General features: G+C 41.7%; 1 protein-coding gene across 1 annotated transcript in view; it reads right to left on the bottom strand.

Annotated features, from left to right (window-relative positions):
- LOC128299367 (protein slit) overlaps positions 1-17,466 on the bottom strand; it is a 75,444-nt gene that overhangs the window by 14,374 nt on the left and 43,604 nt on the right. The gene's annotated exons all lie outside the window — the stretch shown is intronic.

Genomic DNA, 17,466 nt, shown 5'->3' with positions numbered 1-17,466 from the left:
CCATGTCTAGATTAAGCCCGAGTGGAATGTTTCATGATTGTTTTGTCTGTACCAGTAGCTTGACGATGTTGAGCTATACTTTAGTCGAGTACTCGAAGTTTGAGTACGTCGTTTAGTAGAGTGCATAATTAATCGAGCTATGATGTCATTTTCGGTTGCTTTGAAGATAATTCAAGTATTAAATAGATAGGACATGGAATAAAAGAGTGTAAACATCCTTAAAGGACGACCATATAGTTTTAGGAGTCTGTCTGAAATTACAGTCGGTATTATTAAACGTTTAATAATGTTGGTGTTAAATGATGAACAATTCATATGTCTGTGCAATTGGATTTATTGAATTTCATGTTTTGGAAGCATGCATATCACCACTTCCGCTTGGATACTTCCGCTTTGATGTGAAAGAACACTCACATGCTTCTAAAATTCTATCCACTGACACACCATTGGTACATAAATGGCCATTATGATAAACGGTTAAACACGGGCACAAGACTCCGAGACACATGTTTCATGTAAATCGCACAAAAATAGCCAAATGCGCAAGTTGAACAAAAAACGCGAAGCTGTAACGGAAATTCTAGTTCGCATTGTCGTACATCTTTTGCCAGCTGTTAATATTCATGACACATTTTGCTCGAATTTATGCTTCTTCACATTTTTCGAGCAAACGTGTGTGCTCTGGTGGGCTTCCTTCGGACGGAGACACACATCCGTCCGCATCTGGGCGAATGTTTACACACCGGATTTACGAGTGTTTGGCTGTTGGCGAAGAGCGAAAGCAAGCAGATGAAAGGGAAATTGATGTGAGGAACGCGGTGGGTGATTCGAATGGACGGATGGATTCGCTTGAACCGTATCACTGGTCCACAAGGTGAGATGGCCCACGGTGATGAATCTTCCTTTGGAACCCAAAATTCTTCAGCTGCTGATGTTGTCGCTACTGCATTGTGTGCATTGGGCGGATGCATGGAACGGTGCCGCATGGAGTGAGTGGGTGCATAAAATAAATAAAATGTTGCACTCGTCCCGCACAATCACCGCAGCACTCGGAGGTCGTTCCGGAGAAATATTTTTGAGCAACAAAAAATATAGTTGCAACTGCATCAAAACACTTTGTTGTTGTGTGGGATGCTCGTGGTATGTACGGCATATGCGAAAGGAAGACACATCAGCATCATCGTACCACGCCGAATGGATGAGTGAACGGATGCAGATGAAGCTGCATCAGAATATTTCACCAAAACGGAACTCCGTCTGACGGAGAATCAGTTGCAGCGCTTCTCACTTGAAATGATGTTGATGGAACCATTTTCACTGCCCTCTGTGTGTGGGACGATATGAACATTTGACTTGATTCAACCGTACACCCGTACAGCGTCATGCCCTCGCTTCTGCAGATAGTGGTGGCCTTTGTGGAAGCATTCACTAGCCGTCACACGCTTGGAAACCTCAATGTAAGTGAGAAAAATGGCACCCGGCACACGGAAATACCTTCTGATTGAATTCCACACAATTCCGCACTGGAGGAATGGGCCGTGGTGATGGCTCCTCACTGTTTTCCCTTTTTGACAAACGAACTGAGTGCGACTCGGGGCACCGGCACGTAAGGAAAAGGATAATGCGAATGTCATGTACGGGGTAATGGTCGACGCACATTATGGGAGAGTAAGCAGATTTTCGTGTTGGATCGAAAATTATAAAACCGATTGAAGTGCTTTAGACGCCGTTAACCTGCACATTCGGAACCTTTTTGTGTGTGTTTGTAATGGCGTTAATGATAAGGCATTGCGAGGCAAATAACTTCGCCCGGACAACTCTTTTCGTTTGCTGATCATGGGCTTTTTGCGGTCCTGTGTGAATATTTTGTTAAGCCACAGTCAGAAAAATGTGCTTCACTCTCTTTTGGCGTTTTGTTTTTGGAGGAATTTGAATCTGTTTTTTACTGGAGTTTAATAGCTTTGGGTTGGATTATGAGCACGATGATACCATGAATGAAGCCGTTAGTGATTAACGTCAATCCAGATCAACGTTTTCAAAAGTTTTCGAAACGCCAGCGAGTGCAAGTAATATGTTATTAATGCTTATATCACTGGCGGATTATTCATTTTGTGTATAGATTTGTATAAAATACTTTATCACTATTCTTGTTTATGTTGTTCCGGAAAGGTAATACAATAACTATTCCCACTGCTAGAACAGTATTTCTAATAGTGATATATCAATCAAAAAACATTCGCATTTCGTTTCAAATTTTGTATTTAAATCAACCACTCTCCACTCAAAATTTGGTAAAACAGAAAATGCGTTGTATTTTTGTGTAAAAATACATTCTTTAAATAGATTTTACTCAGTTTTGTCATATATTACCCAGGAAAGAGGTAACCTCTATGGGAGGTCGTGAGTCAACACTATTGTATTGTTTGTTTCCATTTTGACATAATATTAAATATACATTTGCATAATATTTCCATCCATTGAACAGAAAAACCACTCAAAAAACGATGGAATGCATTTTTTTGCATGAATGCGTCAACAAACACAACGTTTGCTTTCGGAATCGATCGTGGGACAGGTGGGTTGTGGGTGTTGCATGTTTGATTCACATTAGATACCATAAGCGGGACAATCATCATCTAATCAGCAATGTCGGTCCACATCGCTTTGTCTTTGTCAGCTCGATGGGACCGAAGCGAAGCTACATAATAACAATGAAGTTAGTTTTGAATTGGTTCATAAATTAACTGAGAATGGAATTTGATGAGCTGATAACGCGCTTCGCCGACACTTCGTGGTTGGTGTGCGCTCATGTCCTGCATTCACCGTGTCCCTGTGTTATGATGGTGCAATAAGGGAGTTGACAACATTTTGCAGCGGAGCATCCTCGGTGACACCGCCAGCACGATGTTGTTCGATGCTAATGTCAAGTAATAAATGGGTTTCGATGAAATGGGGCCACCCGGCGCTGGGGCTAGCACGCTCCATCCGTGCAAATATGTATGCATGTGGCGACAAGCCCGGCTGCATGCAGCAAAGTGCACGTAAGAGGCCTCTTGTGGTCTATAGTCGCTTCATCAACAGCGTTGATACAGTGCGGTTGACATTTTCTGAGCTATCGATCCCGTCGACGTGCGAGCATGCTAAACAACGCCCTGATTAGAATTTATAATCACCACACCTTCATCTCCACTTCGCCGACGTTTTGGACGTATTAACACACTTCTCTAGGGATCAACCACACTTCAGGGACCTCCTCCCCTGCGAAGGGTATCCGTTTTGAATATTTCTGTTCAACTTAACAGGTTGATGTTTGGATTTGGGTCGAAATTTGAGGCTTGGATGCGTTCCTGGCAGGATTTGAAAAGGGTTTGACAGGGATCAAAATAATTCTCGTTCAAAATATGTATCTTTTGGTGCGATTATACGCAAAATGTCAATTTATGTCAAATTCAATACGTTCAATTTTTAATTAGAGCAACGTCAATTGTCGAATGTATCAGGTATTTGCAACAAATGGAATGGGAAAAAGGTACAATAAATTAGTAGGCAGACATTCCAACACAGACACCAACTTCAGCGTAATGTCAAGAGTGAGAAATGTTGAGCTCAAGAAGTATAACACAAATCTGGCAAATTTATTCCCCACATATCACGACCGAAGTATTGGTCAACCTCTTGAAGCCACTCTCGACATAATTCTTCACTGGTTCTCGTCGAAAGCAAATCGTCTTTACGAGGATGCTAGACTGAAGGAAACTACCGTCTTACAACGAACATTCCAACAGCATTCTCACCAGTCCGTCCCAAGCACGTCAGGACGGATTTGTGCTCCAGGAGCCGAACATTCTACTTTCCTGTTTTCCAAGTCCGAGGCGGAACACCGTGTAATGGAAATGGGAAGCACATTCATTTCCGCTCTCAAGTGGAAGTGAGTGTACATGAAAGCCAATCCAAAGCTGCATCGAATAACGTTCATAAGAACTGGGAAATGCTTCAACCATCGCGATTTATACTGTATCTCTGTGGGTTAGGCTTCTCTCGCAAAGGACCTAAGCACGAATGTGCTGAGTGTAGATGAGCATGTAATTATGTATGTTTACAGATATCATAAGACATGTGGAAATCCAAAATGGTAGGTGTGTATTTCGGAACCGGGGACTGCCAATTTGCGGTGCCAGCAATCCTGTAATCCGGAGATGTTTGATTGCGAGACGAGAGATGATAATTGGGGGCAGAGGTCAAAAAAGCAGGAAACCGATGTTATGGAAAGCCGTACCAGTGGGATTGTGGTAGAGCAGGCTTTCCATCGCAGAGTTATGCTATGTGACCAAATTAGTAATTTAGCCGACGTTGAAGAATATTTGGAGCATTTAATTAAACCGCAGTCGTGTGGTGGATGGATGATGATGCGGACATTGTTGGTGCGTGATGATGAGGTTGTGTCAGTAGATGAATTCCTCATGTAGGGTCTTGTGAACCGCACAAAATTTGATATTGTTAGATGATTTAGTTTCCTCAATAGATCGATGTTAAGGGAGGGAATACTTCAACCAATTAAATAAGGTAACAATAGGAAGGATTTTAAATTTCAAGAACAATGTGCTATGGCATATGACTATCGGATCCCATTAATTGTTTGTTTTTCGATAATTGGTATGTAAACGAGCTTGTTTACCCATTTAATTACTTCATACTTTATTCGTTTGTTCAAGATCTCTATTGACAGCAAAAACTCACGTCGTTTACAACAAACTGATTAAATTCTTGACCTTTTCGCACCACTCTTTTTACCACTCGACAAAACGAGGCAATCATGAACAGACTCCCAAGGGTGCCTGCCTCGCTGTGAAACGTGATAATTAGCTCTATTTGTTTAGTTAATTAAGATGATTTCAATCCTGTTAAGATGAGGACATTCAAAAGGAAAAAATCATCCAGCCTTCAAGTTTACTCAGGGGGTCATTGAAAGTGAGCATTTACCGACGAACGTAACACGACCGTTGCCTCGTCACAGCGTGTAGCGTTGTGTTGTGTAACAAAAATAGAATGCAAGTCTAGTAGAGTAGAGAGTTCTCCCCAAAACCAGACACATGATGGATACAGATAATCTTAAGCCGCTTGATGCATCTGTCTTTCAACAATGGATCGGTACTCGTTTGACGGTGAGTAGAGCGGGTTAACGTTTTTATGTTTGCTCCGTGTTTGAAACAGATCGACAGAAGCAAAGGGAGATACATGATACCAAAGAAAGGAAACCCACATTTGAGTCGAGAGTTTCCCAAAGAAAACAGTGCAACAAGTCACGCCATGACCGCCGATGCCGCCCGTTTGAAACCCTTACAACCTGCCGTGAGTTCTAAAGATTGTTAATTATTTCGTTCTACAATACCCGCGATACCGGAGTTATTTCGACAGATGTTTCAGCGGTTTCTTAACTCTTTCTTCGGCAGAGCTAAGATTAGAGTGTGCAACTCCCAAAGGATGGACAAATAATAACAAAAACAACTCCTTCAAACGAACGCAGACGACGCGGCGGGAAGAAATATACGCGAATGGTGTTCGAAACCGAGAGGCATACAACAACATGAGAAGAAACTGGAAAAAGCAGATCAATGGATTTACGGAAGCTTACCAAAATTGACAGATTTGACAAATAAAGACACGACGTAGCCTCGAGCTGACAGCCAACGACGTGCCTAGCCGCGCGATGTGCGTTGGACAAGACCGAAGCATTCCGGCAGTCAATATCGAATCAAAATCGAGATGAAAACTGGAGCATAACCGATGACTCGTGGGTTTTGGATTATCAATTCCCCGATCGTTGAAAAGATTGTGAAGTTTTAATGGAATACTCTGCATTGCAAGGAGTAGAGTAGAAAGCAGCAGTTTTACGTATCTTGATGTTTGATCGGAATCGGAGGCTTCCACATTACAATTTATTTGATCGACTCACTTAAACATAGAGCTAATAATGATTAGCAGGTTTTACTTTGTTGCTTCTGGAATTCCTGAAGTGAAGTGAATTCCTGATTGTTGGTTTTTCTAAGCGATTATTGTGACAGTACAAAGTTAATGTTGTCCGATTGAGTAATCGAATAACTTCAAGACTACATTTAAAAACACTTTTAACAAAGAAGACAAATCCCACGGACACCAACGTAAAACGGACAACGAGGTTGTGGGATTATCGTAATGGATAATGGACCGCGTCGTGTCGTAAACTGTCTACCTCGACCATTTTGCCATTCGGCGGAGATTTAGACGAGGTGAGAGATTGTTACAGCCACCGAAACAGATAAACAGCTGTAACGAAACTGCTTCATCGTCGCGTGTTGTGTCCGGTTCTTAAAATATGGCAATGATATAAAATATTTGCGCGAGGTTCAGAGGTTTAACTGACGCTTAAAATGCTCCACAACCGCACCGGAAGTAATCGGTGGATCTGGGTCATATTAACGCGCCTGTAGCTAATCGACCCTTGCCGACTCCGTTCAGCATGGGACCAAAACAACAAACTTTTGATAAGCACTCACAAAAACACACATTTTATGACTACTGCCCCTTTGCCGGGTAAGTTGCCTCAAGTCAAAAGGATAAACATTCGCATGCACTGCCCATTAGAGGAGCATCCCGGTAGCGCGTTCATCCAAAACGTTCCGTGCCGTAGACGAGGAAAGGGTCGATAACTTGAACCGCCATCAAAGCCAGACCATCAACCAGAACAGAAGGTGTGTGTGTGTGAGAGAGAGGGCTTGGCATGCTCGTAAAAAGCGTTGAACGAGTAAATTTCAAGCCAAATTGATTTTCAACTTCAGGCAAAGAGGTTAAATACTTAATCTGATTTATGCTTTCAGATAAACTCGTCCGTTTTTCCGTGCTCGAATGGTGAGGCACGTCGCGTTACCGTGACCTGGTAGCACAAAGCGTCGAATTCGTTGGTGAAACGTGGCACGCTGCATTTCGGGTGGTGCGACTTTTGGGTTCTACCTTTGTTGACCATTCCACTTCTGTTTTTTCCTCTTTGGAGACCGCTTGTTCATTGCGGTAAGCTCAGTGCAGATGTTAGTAGCAAGCAATTGCACTTTAGCGGTTACAGAATGATCAAGTTGTTCGGCGCCTTAGCACTTCCTGAAGCGATATCGAAAGGACGTTTGGGGTAGATGCTTACCTAGAAAGAGAGAAAGAGAAGAAAAGTATGGTTAATTGATCGATTAATTATTACAAGGTGGGTACAAGTGTGAAAAAGGATACAGTGAGGGAAGAATTTCATCAGACCAAAGCGAAGAAGATGATAATGGTGCAGCGAGCTAATTAAGATGCTTTACAGCTTTTTTTCAGTAAGATTATCTCCAACAGAAGGGACAATTTTGATTAAAGCAAATGTCACCATATGAACAGTTTTTTAATCACATCGTTGGTTATCGGTTATCATTTTAGTTGAATCGGCCAAGGTCACTATGGAATAATGCGAGAAGCAAATCATAATAAATTCCTTTTAAATGGTTGCCGTAAATCTTCCATTATAAAATATGAAATTTTCACATTATTCTTTTAATGTTGCAGTTGTATGTTGCGAACAAACAAGTTATCAATGTGAGGGATTAAGCGATGTTCAAGGGTGCATTTAAAACCCGATTAATGTTTTCGATTTCAACACAAACACGATCAACAAGCCATGCTTCTATTTCTACTTTCCATTTCTAAAAACAGAGATTTACTTCTCCAAAACCCACCCATCATTCGACAGTGAATCCTTCATGGAAGCTTAGCTACACGAAATCTTCTTAAAGATAAAATACAAGCGAGACGTACGCGATTTTAGCCTTTTCCCTGAAATAAATCAATATCTCTCGTGATAGTTTGATTTCGTGACTGTTTTATTGTATTGTCCTTCGTTAATCGTAAACCAATCGTAGAAAAGCTTATGCTTGGTGTGAATAAAAGTAAAGACCGTGAAAGGATTTTGGAAGATGTCGGCATCGGAAATCGAAAACACACTACTGATGGGCGTAGCCACGTGGAACAGATGGGCCGGAGAAAATGGTCAAGCCTATGTAGCGGTCATAAATTGTTTAGAAGCGAATTTAATTTCACTCGAACGATTTGTTAGTCTGTCCAACGCTGGAAGACATGGCGTGTGGTTTGGCTTGAGCTTTCGATAGAAACTCGGTGATTAATGGGACCTACGGCATCGTCATTCGGGTCGAGCAGGTCGTCCGTTTGCCGCAGCCTCGGATGATGCATCGAATATCAATCGAGGTGGTCAGGATGACATCTTTTGTCGAATGGTATAGCGTGACCTAACGTATATCCATATCGACACACTCTTCGTCGCTGATATCGAGGGATTTCGCCGAAGAATGGTCCAAATATCATCAGCCGACGTTAATTGTTGCGACACTCATAAATCTCCCAGCCGTCCAGTTGGTACATGCGTGCCTGCATCGTGTGCGAGCGTTGGCGTGTTTTGGATGCTTTTCTACGCCATAAGGTTTGTGCAGTGAAGCGTGATTGTAAGAATTATGAATACCTTTGTTTATACAGCGATCCGTCTTGAAGAGGGCTCATAAATTTTTTATTCCGCCTCAATCTGACCGAATGTAGACAGTCGCCAAACATGCGCACCACCTCCGCACGCTGCAGCGGATCTTATAGAAGGTACCACGTATCGGGGTCGAAACAATACGTCAAATTAATGGTTCCTGACAAGATGATTTGATTATGCAAAATAGCAGCAGCGCCGAGTGTGGAACTGAACAACCCCGTACGATGGTAAAAACTCCCCGTGCTTCATAATTGGAGCCATTCTTTACAATAAATTAACTTACGCTGGTCGAGAGAAAACACAGATGAAGGAAACATTAATTTATCTAACTGCCAACAGCGAAACCAAGAGGATGGAAGCATCCGGGAACTCGTGTTTGACATTCGTTAAAACAAACGACGTTGTAAAGCATGGGCTCCAAAATGGAAGGCGATCGGTTGTAAATGGTTCAAGAACTCCTTCGCAAACACTAACGGAGATAAATTGACGTGCGAAGAACATTTTAATTTGTCCGAAAATTAGCATCATGCGTAGATTGAAGATTTGGATGAAATCTGCTTATTAAACGCTGATTAACATACTGCGATGGGTGAAGCCGACGGACAGCGGTTGCTTCCAGTTTTAACCACAAGCGAACAGCAAAGGATTGTTTTGAATTTGCTATGTAATTATGCACTTTTTGTCCTTTTCCAGAAGATCCGATTACGATCAATTCACTGTGCACTCCCATGGTTCAAAAACAATTGGTGATTGCTCGTCTGAGCAGATCCACACGGGTGTTAAGATTCGTTGGTGCCATCAGCGATAAATCTTCAATTTGTGCATCCTTCTGCGCGCGCCCATCACGTCATGTCTCGGATTACATGTCTGCAGACGATGGCAAGCATTATTCGCAACTCGTAACCCAACGTCCCGCCACAAGTAGCGATGGAAACAACAGCAAAAAATGGCAACGATGTAAAGCAAAACAAATAATACTTCGAATAAATTACTCATTAGTTTCCCAGGCCATATCATGATCCAAAATGGGAGGAGTATGTAATTTTTCTTCATCCTCTCGGTTCTTTTTCGGACAACGCAAACACGCTCCTGATGACCGGATCTCTCGGACAAATGGTTCGGGACGACTGCTGGGAAGGAGTTTTTGGGTTCATTTTTCATAATTTGATATTTCAATAAATCTCTGCCGGGGCGAATATCTCACAAATCTGGGACAGAACGAGTCAGAACGTTTGTTTCCGACCATGTTCAACCAGCGACGGAATACATTCCATCCACCGACAAGCACCCATTGTGTGTTTGGCTTCTTGCCAGGCTATGCTCTTTGTGAGAGGGGGAACGAAAAGAAGCACTCAACCTCAACTGGTGTGAACGACGAAAGGGATAACAGTCGACCAATGCATCTGCCATGTCCGATTTATGATAAAGACGTTAAGGACTTTTCGCTTCGATGGCGTCGCTTTTTTTGTAGCGCCCTACAGCCGCATCACCTGCACGGAAGAAGGACGGAGTTTGGTTATGCATCGTCGTCTTAAGGTTTGTGGTGAAATTGGTCAGAATCGGAAAGACATAGCGAATAGACGAAGAAGAAAAAACACGGTCCCAAAAGAGAACATAAGGAGAAATATCCCAAAAACCGCAGCAAAAGACGACCATTGCTCATCCCCAGCGTAAGTTGATGAATAATTTAGAGCGGTACTCATGTCCAGATCCCAACAGCCACACCAAGCAGAATTGGGATTTGAAACGAAAAAGGATGATCGTAGTTTAGTGGAGGATGGCTTTATAGAAATAAAAATATTTATAATTTATGTGCTTGAAAAATTTAACTCGGTTTTGTAAAACTATCCCTTCCTCACAAGAGGGATAACTTTGGAAGGTAAGAATTCGGGATCTCGGGAATTCGGCGCCCTCCTAGAAGGCGGGTTGCATACTTTTCCAAGAAACATTAGTCGCAGACATTTTTTCTCTTCGCTTGCGTGATCTTGTTTTCTTCTGAAAGATTTTATTGTGGTTTATTTTGATTCCCTCCTACTATCAAAATTGGATCATCGCTCCGAGGGTGGTACTGGGACGAATTTTTAAGAAAACAATTCGTTTCGACATTCCGCAGCGCAGAATCGAAAAAAAGTATACAAATCTTCAGTTAGTTGCATCCGTTGCACACGCCCGAAGAAACAGCAAAAGTTCGTTCTCTGCAGTGCTCGTTATTGTCGATATTTTCTCGCTGCTTCCGGGTGGGCATCCCGCGGGACAATTCGATTTCGTTCACGAGACACACGAAAGGATGATGAAGCATTCCTTGCGAATGTCATTTTCAACCTTCTTCCTTTTTTCGGTTTGAATTTATTTATTTTCAATGTGGATGCTTTATGTTGATGCATCCGACACTAGCACGGGCACTACTGTCTGTCGTTATTGTATTGCTGCCTGCAGGATGGTGAGAAGTTTTTCCTTTTTCCAGTTCATTTCCGATCGAAAATATATTTGTCAAATAAAAATAAATATTTTTCTACTGCTCGTTACGGCTGATCGCCTTCCGTATCTCGTAGCGTTCGCTTGGTAAGGTTGGTAGGAAAGCGAACTGTATTATTTATGTTCTGCTATTAAACGCACGGTAGACTGCACGTGATCGAACCAATCGGTTACTGGAGCTTAAGATGAATCGGTCATGAGTGATTTCACTGATGTAAGTGTCGTAACGTAACCGATGCCAACAAATCAATACTACAAACTACTCCTTGTTGGATGCATCATTCAACTAAAAATAGTAACTATTAGTCAGACCACACATTCATTCATCGGCGTTTGGAGCTATTTTGATTGCGAAGAAGCTCCTCCTGTGCTATAGGTCGATGTGTAGGGACTGCTCGATCTCCAAATGAAATCAATCTCTTCTGGCACCGACGGATCTCCTTCTTTTAATGGATCAAAGATAGAGCCAGAATCACGGGCTGGTGTGATGTTTATGTTTGTGTTACCGAATCGTAATTGCTGCGTAAACACTGCATCACTTACTTAGCCAAGCTATCGCTTCTTGTGTGATCCCCCATCCGCATTCGGAAACGAGTTCTTTATCCATTATCACGTCACTGGTATGATTTCTGCTGTTTCGTTCCATGCCGTACCAGAAAGCAATCTTGTTTACAAGCAGTGCTGGCACTAACAAGCCTCACACCGGGTGGTGGTACATGCTCGGGCCTTCCGGTAGTCAATTAAGTTCTAGCAAAACAACAGCGTGTTATGTCTGTTTCTTCAACAAAAAAAAAACCCTTGTTTAGAGCGTTTGTGGTCCAGGAAAATACAAGTCATCGATGGAAGTAGGTGGCAAAGTATGCCGTCAGTCAAAATGAGAAGACGCGTAGAGTGGAGGACTTGCGTAGTGATCCAGTATCTGACCGGCAACGGAATATCCAGAAATATCTTACTGAGAGATTTAGGATCCCATTCGAATTTCTGTGTGGAATGTAAAGCTCAAGGAAAATCCGGGATCTAAGGAAAATAATCTCAGCTTAAATTAGCGAGAAAAATGCATTGTTCTTCTCAAACGTCTTCGACATACTTTGGTAAGACTTAGCCTGTTTTTCAGCTGGTCTTTTTTCTTTACTACTTGTTCTTATCGACCAACGCCCTGTTGAGCAAGAAAGCGTTGCAAGAAAATCACCATCACCGGTTCGTCATTAATTCTAGACGTTCTGAAAATAGTTTTCCTTCAGCAAGTAAATCTTTCACAAAACTCTCTTCGGTGGTACTCATTAAATTGCCTTCACGGCAACGCGATCACAGTAAAATCAAAGGTGGAAAAAACTTCAAATCATTTCCATCATTTCGCCGTGAACAAGCGTTATGAATCTCTTTCTTTTTTCCTCGGTTTAATAACAAAACGAATGCGTAGAATGGGAAGGAAAGTTTTACCGTGTTGGCAAAAACCATTTGCACAGTTGCACGTAAAAAGAAAATAGAAAACGGGTTTGCCAGTTTGATGAAGTGCAGTAAAATCGATAAATTTTCTCGTTTCGCCATGAACGATAAACATTCGATTTGTTCATTAAATCATTGGTGCAGGATGAATCGGTGCTTAACAGAAGTAAGTTTCCATGCTGTTTTCCTCATAAAATTCATAAAGTTGTTTGCCGATGGAGAGCCGATGAAAATGCTAACAACGTGTGGGAGACTTTTGCCTGCATAACTTTTGCTTTTCTTCTATCAGCTTTTGGGTGCACAGTACTTTATTCAATTATAGAATTATTCCGGTATGTGTATTTCGCACGCTGCAGCCGGGATGTTGAGTGGAGAAACTAAAGCGTAAAGCGTGACTGACAAATCTACACATCTTTCCATATACTTCGTGACAGTACCGGCAGTATGATTACCGAGCGTGATGAGGAATGGAATTATTTCTTTCCATTTCTCGCTCTACTGCAATGGAGATGCTTTAATGCATGGCAGCAATTGTTCTTACCCCTACCCAACGCGGCGCACCATCACCAGTGCAATCTATTTCAACAAAGCCAGCACCACTGTGGTATTTTTATTCGTCTTGAAATTGACATAAATTTCACTCCAGTATCACTTTCCCAAAAACCCAACCCCCCATGCCCATAACTTCGGCTAGAACTAAAACTCGGAAACTCTGCTCGGCACGTTTTGCTGCTTTCTTTACCGTGCCCGTGCCCGTGTGTGGGCTGTTACGTCCTTGTGGAAACATTTCGTTTCTATTCCAACACCCAACTATGTTCAATTTCAATCACCATCACTTTTCCCCCGTCTTAGCCGTTCGCTTGCGTTGTTGGAGGTTTGTGGCATCATTCAAACCGAAGCCTGCCTCTCTCGCTCGCTCTGGTCTGGTCTGGACGTGAAATATTGTTATGGGACGAAAAGCCTGACACGAAGAACGTGCCAATGGAGCGCGGTTTTCCTGCTTTGCACCCCCGACCGACCTTCGGCCGGAAGACCAGCCATCGTCACCCGGCCGAAAAGTGTTTGCATATGTGCGGTTGCCGCGGTCGGTTCCATTGTGGTTTTGTCTTCCATGGCATGTAAAACCATCCCCACTGTAAGTGTTCTTTTCTTTCGCTTTTCCATCGTGCCATGGATTTCTTGGCAAGTTCAGAAGGAATGTTTTTTTTTTTGGTGTTTGTTCTTTTTTCATTTCTCGTACGAGGCGGGTTAAGCTGAACTATTTCGCTCCTTTCTTTGGAGTGATAAATTGAATAGAACACACCACCAGGAATAACGTGGGGTTAGTTCGGGGTTACACAGTTACACAGTGGGGAAGCCAAATCTCGATAAGGAAGGAAGCATAAAAATGCAAAGGGCAAATGTGCTAAAAGCATGCTTCCGTTGGGAGGTTTTTTTTTGTTATTACGTTCCACGCACAGGTACGGGAACAAAACATCAACCAACAGAGCTGGCGTATAATTCACGTGATTTGATGTTTTATTTTATTCCCTTTCTTGTACAGCCGGAGCCGAGCAAATTGAAATTGCACGTCGGTAATGGATTTTAAATCCTTCCAACAAAACAAAAAAGCCATCAAACGCATGACATTGTGTGTGTGCCATTACTTTTGATTATTATTTATATTTGGCGACACAAACCTTCGGCTGGTGGTGTACTCCCTTTTGAAAATGTAATTGCACACATTTAATGCGATTTCATTGCTGCACTGTTAACACATTGTCGGTGCAAAATTGATTTATTTAATTTGACAAATTTTGTTGAACGTCTCTTCACTTTATTTACCGACAAAGTGGTGAAATGAAAATTCATTTTCAACACGGAATGGAAAGCCATCCACGAACCCGAATGGAACAAAACAAAATACGTAACGAAAGGTAGAAAAATGCATTCTGTGTCGGGTTTTTTTTCTCCTCAACCACCGCTGTACGTTTCGGTGCGGATCGAGGAAGTGGAAATTTATTGACAGAGGATTAAAATAAAATCCAATAATTTAACTTAATTAACGTCCGCGCCATACATTTTCACGAGCAATCAACAAATTTCCCTCTGTTATTGTCTCCCACTGAATGTATATATTGATGGTTTTCGATGGCGCTTTTGTCCTTTCGGGGCACTTTGGGGCAGCGGATGCGACTGAATCCATGGTGCGATAATTTATCTGTCGCCTGTCGCCATCGATTATGCATTATAATGCAAGTGACACGCATCGAAGTTAAAATCCAAATTGTCATCACGGCTAGCACGGAATTCACGCTAGTGGATGTGTTTGGTTTACTCCTTTTGCGATGCAACAAAGTCAGTGGACGATCAGTGAAGGAAGGCAGTGAGCTGAAGCGGTGTATTATCAAGCACTTTCGATTGATAGTGTAATGAACGAGTGGATTTGACACTGATTGAATGTTGCACGACGATTGATTTCATTATTGTGGTGTAAAGTGGGACTGTATAAAAACGCAAATTTGATACTTGAAAACGTATTTGTTGAATTGAGAACGGCTTTGACGTGGGTAAATATAGCAACAACAAAACAAAATGTCCAGCCTTTTATCGTACTGCAACGTATTTAGAGTAGAGCAGAAAATGTATCAAATACAGAATAAAACAACAGATGAATAATAGTAACAAGATTAGTATATAATGCAAATAATTATTCAAAATAAAAAAATATTAAAATTGATTCTAAATTCAAATAAGCATAAAAATGCTGCTCTCAAGTGCCCATTAAAGGTTCAGGAGCCCAATGCATTATACAGTTCCTTAAAAAATACACTGCTTCAACATGTACATTGATTGTCTACGACCTCTTAATCCCTCAAAAGTGCAGCACGTCGCTGCACTCAGGTCATAATGCGGGTCTCTTTACCAGCGAAGGCGTTCAAATGCTGAAGTATTTATTGCCCCTTTTGTCATGAAGGACTTACGAAATGCAGAGCCGGATAAAGCTTTTCCACCCTTTAACACTTACTTACCACAATGTATTTTTCTTATATTTGAATTCTTTTCCCTGTGAAATGTGTCAGAGCACACACACGCACGCTTAGTTCCTGTTTCTATGCCAATCTCCTGACGGTCACATTTTCTTATTTACTCTTCTGCTATGATAGCCAGCCGAGTAGGGTCGTATAGCACAGCACAAGCTCTGTGGCGCCGACCATTACTTCTCTTCCATTAAACACATGAGTCATCCGTAGACGCCAGGATCATCAATGTTCATCCCTGTTCATCCAACCGGTTTCATTTCGTCGTGCTGCTAGACACTTTTATGACTCACTAAGATACACAGCAACGTAACACCGATGCGGGTGGTTTATTGAATCAGGACAACCGTTCAATCTAACGACGCCGTTTGGAGAGAATGAATTTGTTGCGGAGGATAATGGAAAAAAAAAATCTAGCACGTGTGTATGTGTATGTATAAATGTACAGAGATATAGACAAAAAGGTTGAACAAGGAAGCTGAACCCTGTTGCTTCCGGAAGGTTTCACCTGCGGATTATCCATCGACCGGAAGAAAAAGGAATCTTCGTTCGAGAAGGCTATTTTGTGTCATTTAAAAAGACAGAACTGAGTTGTAGTCAGGATTCAACTCCTTGCAAAAGTAGCAAAGTAGTGTTTATGATGTATCTTCCGTAGGTGCTATACTACAGAGTTGAAGAATTATGGATGGTAAAATCGAGCCGGAATGCTGAAACTTAAGGAGTCGGGTACTACCACCAAGGGAGTCGTAACTTTTTATTAGGCTTCTGTTTGTTGCTGTTTGTTGTAGTGGATATGTATCACTCTAACCTTCCTCCGCGGAGGACACGTGTGGATGTTCATACACATGTATGATCAACGGAGCAACCGAGCTGTCTTTAAATTAATGCGAATCCACATCATCGTCTATGTTGGTCTGCGTGACCCGATATGGGTACTACCCGACAAAAAAGCAACAATGTTACTGCCCGAAATGAGTCTGAATTCTGCTTACATTACCGGGAATGGTGTGCCCAATTTGCGATAGTTTGTTTTAGGAAGCTGAAAACATTCGGGTCTCTCGCTAATTGAACCTTTTTCGTCGTCTCAGTGTGGTAATAAATTTCAATTTGTTTCATCCTCTTGCAGACAGCCGAAACTCAACTTCTAATAAACAACCCATTCTCGTATGTTTAGTGACAACGAAATGGAAGGAGGATAATATGTACCTTGTTTATTACCTTCCTGTCCCGAAATGGTCCCGACGGTCGTCGATAGTGTCATTGAGCTTAGGTCCAATAAATAACAACACATCTTAAAGGAGGCTTGTGAGTAAAGTGAGAATCCAGATTTTGTTTGTCGGAGTGTTAGTGGTAGAATAAGGTTCAAAGATAAATCAGCCATAACCATAATTTCTGACTTTTTTCACGGTTGTTTCATTGTTTACAAATGGCATTTACTGTATTTTTGTGGTGAGTAATACAAAAGGATTTCAAAGTCAGATTTCAAAATACCATTTATACATCAAAAATGAAATATGGATAAAAATATTATTTATCTGATTAGATCTCAAAAATGATACAATTATGTCTCCAAAACAACAACTCAATTGGTAGATAGAGATAGAGACGATAGAACAAAAACAGCTTGAGCTTTTAAGGTAAGATTGCTTCATCGCTCACAGAGAAAAAACAAAATGACAAAACATCCAATTAGTGGCGGAAAAGAAACCCCGAATGAAATGTTGCTCGAAATTTGCGAAGTGTGTGCGATAAAAAAAAAATAGCCAAACCTCCGACAAAATAAAAACAGTTTATAACGTAAACACCGCCAGACCATGATTAATTACACTTTTATGAAATTTTGACATCATTACATGATTTATGAATCCGGTTTTATGCGTCAATTTCGTGGCACCGTACAGTGCATCGGATCCGTCCATTAGAGCACAGGTTCGAAAGGTTGTCCTCGGGAGCATTTGGGAGCGTTCAGTCCATTTCGTT

This window comes from Anopheles moucheti, chromosome 2 (genome assembly GCF_943734755.1).
Source record: "Anopheles moucheti chromosome 2, idAnoMoucSN_F20_07, whole genome shotgun sequence".
In the NCBI taxonomy this organism is placed as follows: Eukaryota; Metazoa; Arthropoda; class Insecta; order Diptera; family Culicidae; genus Anopheles; species Anopheles moucheti.
The sequence above is the reverse complement of the archived record's forward strand: the minus strand, read 5'-3'. Positions and strand labels throughout refer to the sequence as shown.